The following is a 5,829-nucleotide window of genomic DNA, read 5'->3' as shown; positions in this document are numbered from 1 at the left end:
GGGGTTCCGAACTTGATTCCACCCGCCCACCCAAACATAAGCGATCTATCTCAAATACAGCAAGAGCCCGATGAAACAGTACATCGTTACTGGGCCAGATTCCTCCTGGTTATGAACAGAATAAAGGACTGCCATGAAGAAAGCGCAATTTCAATTTTCTGCAAGAATTGCACGGACAAGGGAATCATAAACGCCATCAGTCGTCGCGAAGTCACACGCTTCGCCGACCTAGCGATCATTGTACAAAAATACTGTGCGATGGAGAGCGCCTGGAAAACCGAAACTAGGTTTTGGGACAATCCGGCCCTGAATACAACCCAAGTCCGAAATAAAAGAGTGTGTCATACTCAAGCACCTGGGTTAAAAACCAAAAAGAAAAACCCCCCTAAAGGGTACGGAACCGTACTGGAGGGATGGCTCAACGGACCCTGCAAAATCCACAGTACGGAGGGCGCCACTCCAACACATAGCCTTCGAGCATGTTGGATACTACGGCGGGTGGCCAAAAGTGGCGAAGGCTTTCTAGCCCCGAACAACCAGCCTAGCAGCACCAGTACGGTATTAACCGTCTTCGAGACTTTCGCATCAAATAACATGCGGAAACGAACAATCCGCGGTCTTACCGAAGTCTACCAAGTAGCAACAACAAATCTATGGAGCGACACGGCTATCACCTTCAATGCCAGCGACGAACCTAAATTCCGAACAGCTAGAGCACCAGCCGCATTGGTCCTCAGTCCGATAGTGGACGGCTTTCGTCTTACCAAGGTACTCATGGATGGCGGCAGCGGATTAAACCTCATCTACGAGGAAACCCTTCAAAAAATGGAAATTGACTGGAGCCGCATTGAGCGAAGCAGCACAACCTTCAGGGGGATAATCCCTAGTCGAGAAGTACGCTGCACAGGAAAAATCACACTAGATGTAGTGTTCGGCTCGTTGGACAATTATAGGTCCGAAGAGGTCACGTTCCAAGTGGCCCCATTCGGCAGCGGATATCACGCTTTGTTAGGGCGAGAGGCATTCACAATCTTCCAAGCTATACCCCATTACGGGTACATGAAGATCAAAATGCCCGGACCCAATGGAATAATCACTCTCGCCAGTGATCCAGATACATCACTCCGCGCTGAAAATAAGACAGCCGCACTAGCCCTAGAGGCATTATCTGAAGCCCTAGCGGTAGAGGAATTAACTGCGCTGCGCTCCACCGTGGACAGGGATGATGTGATACTCGATAAGAGGTCCAAGTCCACCTCTTTCAAACCAGCAGACGAAATAGACAAATTTTAGGTCCACCCAACGGACCCCACAAAGACGCCATCCATTGGGGCACAATTAAATCCTGATGTAGAAGCCGCACTGCGAGAATTCCTTCGGGAAAATTGGGACATTTTTGCCTGGCACCCTTCAGACATGCCAGGGATCCCACGCAGGCTGGCAGAGCACAGCCTAAATATCCTAAAAGGATTCAAGCCAGTCAAACAAGCCCTTCGGCGATTTTCCGAACCCAAAAGACAGGCAATGGGAGAGGAGCTAGCCAAACTCTTAGAAGCCGGATTCATCAGAGATATCAAACATCCAGACTGGCTAGCCAACTTGGTAATGGTACCAAAAAAGGACAAATCCTGGCACCTCTGCGTCGATTTCAAAGACCTTAACAAGGCCTGTCCAAAGGACCCTTTCCCTCTCCCTCGCATCGACCAAATCATCGATGCTACCGCAGGGCATGATTCATTGTGCTTCCTCGATGCATACTCCGGATACCATCAAATCAAGATGGCGGAAAAAGACCAGGCCGCAACGGCATTCATTACTCCATATGGGCCATTCTGCTTCAACACAATGCCCTTCGGACTCAAAAACGCCGGCGCAACATATCAGTGCATGATTCAGACATGTGTGGCTACCCAGATAGGCAAAACAGTAGAGGCATACGTAGACGATGTGGTCGTCAAGACCAAACACGTCGAAACTCTAGTAGACGACTTGAGGGTGACATTTGACAACCTCCGAGCATATGACATTAAGCTCAACCCGGAAAAGTGTGTCTTCGGAGTACCAGCCGGAAAGCTTTTGGGCTTCATTGTATCCGGTAGAGGAATTGAAGCAAACCCAGCCAAGATCCGAGCTCTGTCACAATTGGATATCCCAAAAGACCTCAAGCAAATACAAAAACTAACTGGGTGCGTAGCGGCTCTAAGCCGCTTCATCTCCCATTTGGGAGAAAAGGCTCTGCCCCTCTATCGCCTCCTACGGTGCACCGAACACTTCGAATGGACGGATGCCGCCACGGCCGGACTCGAAGAAATCAAGCCCATACTGGCAACAAATCCGGTCCTGGCCGCGCCCAACCTGGGCAAACCTATGTTATTATACATCGCAGCAACACATCAAGTTGTCAGCGCGGTACTCGTCGTCGAACGAGAAACTGAAGGACACAGATTCCCTCTTCAAAAACTAGTGTACTACGTATCCACTGTCTTAACTCCATGCAAGTCCCGGTACCCACATTATCAAAAGATAGCATATGTGGTGTTCATGGCATCCCGGAAGCTGCGACACTACTTTCAAGAGTGTTCCATAACGGTGGCCTCCGAAGTACCTCTCAACGATATTATAAACAACCGCAACACAACGGGCAGGATTGCAAAATGGGCCATTGAGCTCTTACCATTTGACATAACCTACAAACCACGGCGAGCTATAAAATCACAAGTCCTGGCTGACTTCGTCGCCGAATGGACCAAAGCCGAACTCCCTAAAGAGTACGGCGCGTACTCCAATTGGATCATGCATTTCGACGGATCCAAAATGTTGGCTGGCTTGGGGGCTGGCGTCGTCTTGACGTCCCCAACTGGAGACACAGTCCAATACGTACTTCAAATAATGTACATGGACTCCAACAATGCAGCCGAATATGAGGCCCTTCTACACGGCCTCCGGATGGCAATCTCCATGGGCATTCAACGCCTAGAGGTGCGCGGGGATTCAAACCTCGCAATATCCCAAGTAAATGGAGACTTTGACGCCAAAGATCCGAAAATGGCAGCTTACCGCAATGCCATCCTAAAAATGTCAGCTCGATTTGAAGGACTCGAATTCCATCACGTAGCCAGGGATAATAACCAGGCAGCAGACGTGTTAGCACGCATCGGTGCAAAACGTGACGCCATCCCTCCAAACATCTTCCTGGAACGGCTCTTTAAGCCATCCGTATTATGGGAAGAGGAGTCCGGAAATAACAATCCGGAGCCAGCTGCCTCACCTAACTCAGACAATTCTGACACGATCGGCGGCTCAGCCAATGAAATAACACCTTCAGCCCATGAAATAATGGCAGTAATTGCCCCGTGGATGGAACCATTCCTAGCCTACTTAATTAGGCAGGAACTTCCCGAAGACCAAAATGAGGCCCTCTGCATAGTTTGGCGATCTAAAGCCTACAAGGTCCATGAGGGAGAACTTTATAAGAAAAGCACGACCGGAGTCCTTCAAAGGTGTATCTCCGAAGAGGAAGGGCGAAATCTCCTGGCTGAAATTCACGCCGGACTCGGCGGGCACCACGCCACCGCCCGGGCCCTTGTAGGCAAGGCCTTCCGTACAGGATTTTATTGGCCGACCGCCCGGGCAGATGCTCAGGACTTAGTCCAACGATGCGTCGGTTGCCAGCTCTTTGCCAATCAGAGCCATATGCCACCCACCGCCCTCAAAACTATACCCATTACTTGGACGTTCGCGGTCTGGGGGCTTGACATGGTTGGACCCCTTAAAGGGGGAACCCACAAGCACAAATACTTATTGGTCATGGTGGATAAATTCACCAAATGGATAGAGGCCAAGCCGGTTAGAACGGCAGAATCCGGACCTGTGGTAGACTTCATATCCGGGGTAGTACACCGCTTCGGCGTCCCCCACAGCATCATCACTGATAACGGCACGAATTTCACGGCCGATGAGGTTAAACTCTGGTGCAAAAACATGGGCATCAAGCTTGACTACGCTTCAGTCTACCACCCTCAAACCAATGGTCAAGTGGAATGGGCAAATGGTCTAATTATGAGCGGCATCAAACCCAGATTAGTGCGGTCCCTCACGGAATCTAACACGCACTGGGTAGAGGAGCTCGACTCCGTACTCTGGGGGCTGCGGACCACGCCGAACCGCACAACCGGATTCACACCATTTTTTATGGTATACGGCGCTAAGGCAGTTTTGCCCTGCGACATAATTCATGACTCACCTCGTGTGCGCATGTACGAGGAAAGAGAAGCCGAGTTAGATCGGCAGGACAGTTTGGAGGCTTTAGAGGAGGAGCGCGACGTGGCAAAATCCCGTTCCGCATTTTATCAACAGCAGGCTCAAAGATATCAAAGCAGAGAAGTACGGGCCAAGACCTACAACGTTGGCGAGCTAGTTTTACGCCTGCCAGACAAGAAAAAGGACAAACTTAAGCCCAAATGGGAAGGTCCCTTCATCATTGAAAAGGTCCTTACCGGCGGTGCATACCGTCTGTGCAACGCATCTGACAACCGACTCGAGCCAAACCCATGGAACGCAGCCCGTCTCCGAAGATTTTACGCCTAGCGCCGGACTCAGGGTTCGTCTCCTTCCTTCGTCCACCTTTCATATTTTTGGTTGTCTTTGTTTTCCCTCCTTTCTCCCCTCCTTTCTTCAGCTCAAACCTCTCGAGGGCTGATTTGTGCTTTGTTCGCACTTACTCGATGTGCTACTCGCACTCGTTATACCTGGGGGCTTCTTTAACAGAAGCTTATTTATACGGGCTTCATGCCCAACACATGTGTCATACTTCCGCATGTACCTTTTATTCACCATTATATGCATCTATATGACTTAAGTTTTGGTCAAGCTGGGTTGCCTGGCTCTTGTGCTTACCCCTATGTTCCTGATTGTTCGGCTAGGAGGTAAAGGGAGCACCTCTGCGATTGTTACTGCCGGGTCAGCCGGATGTGTACCTCAGACTGGGTGAAGCCGAAAGCTAGCGTTCTTAAGAGAATATTCGATCGGTGACTTGAAAGATGATTTATTACTTATTTATTTGCCCCCAGATGCTTTTTCTGCTATTTTCGCAGTTCGGACATGCACTTTAGGGCATGCCTCCCCAGGGAAAGGAACCCCTAACGGAACTATTCTCCCTGGAAGATGTTTCTTACTAACCATGTAATATAACATAACTAGTTGGGCACTTGTCTGATAAAGCAATTATGACCCCGACACCTTGTCTCCACGCATGCCCCGGTTCTTCTATAACCGTAAGGGTATTCGGACACACTCCGGACTGTTGGGTCTAGAGGTTGAAGCGAAAAGGTTCGCAAAGACAAAGGATCTACAATCCGTCTAGAAGGCATTTTACATGTCATTTCCAAATTACATCGTCAAACTGACTGATTGTACTCCTCTTCAATCCCATCTAACAGGCTGTCTAATTTACAGTCTTGTTGGGAATATTTCGCGGCCAGTTCTACTTGGCCGTACATCAAGCTCACAGGGATCTCCTTCCCGTCAGGCCCCGCAGGTCCGACCTCGGCCATGTGGTTTGGGTCAGCCTTCGGATACCGCGTCTTCACCATGGCCCAGGCCTCCCTGGCGCCTTGACGGCAGGCCAATATCTTCCACACACGGAGGCGTCGTCGTGCTCCCTGAAGCTTCTCAGCAAGCCCTCCAAGGCCCTCGGGTAGGGAGACGGAAGGCCATAAAGCCTGCACGACGCCACTCATCGCCTGCCGAACACATTCGAGAAGTTGCACCAGCTCGGGAAGTTGGTCACCAGTTGAACCGGGCATTTCCTCCGCAGGGCGACCTGTGAGC

The sequence above is a fragment of the Triticum dicoccoides genome, chromosome 4B (genome assembly GCF_002162155.2).
Source record: "Triticum dicoccoides isolate Atlit2015 ecotype Zavitan chromosome 4B, WEW_v2.0, whole genome shotgun sequence".
NCBI lineage: Eukaryota > Viridiplantae > Streptophyta > Magnoliopsida > Poales > Poaceae > Triticum > Triticum dicoccoides.
This window is presented reverse-complemented; position numbering follows the sequence as displayed.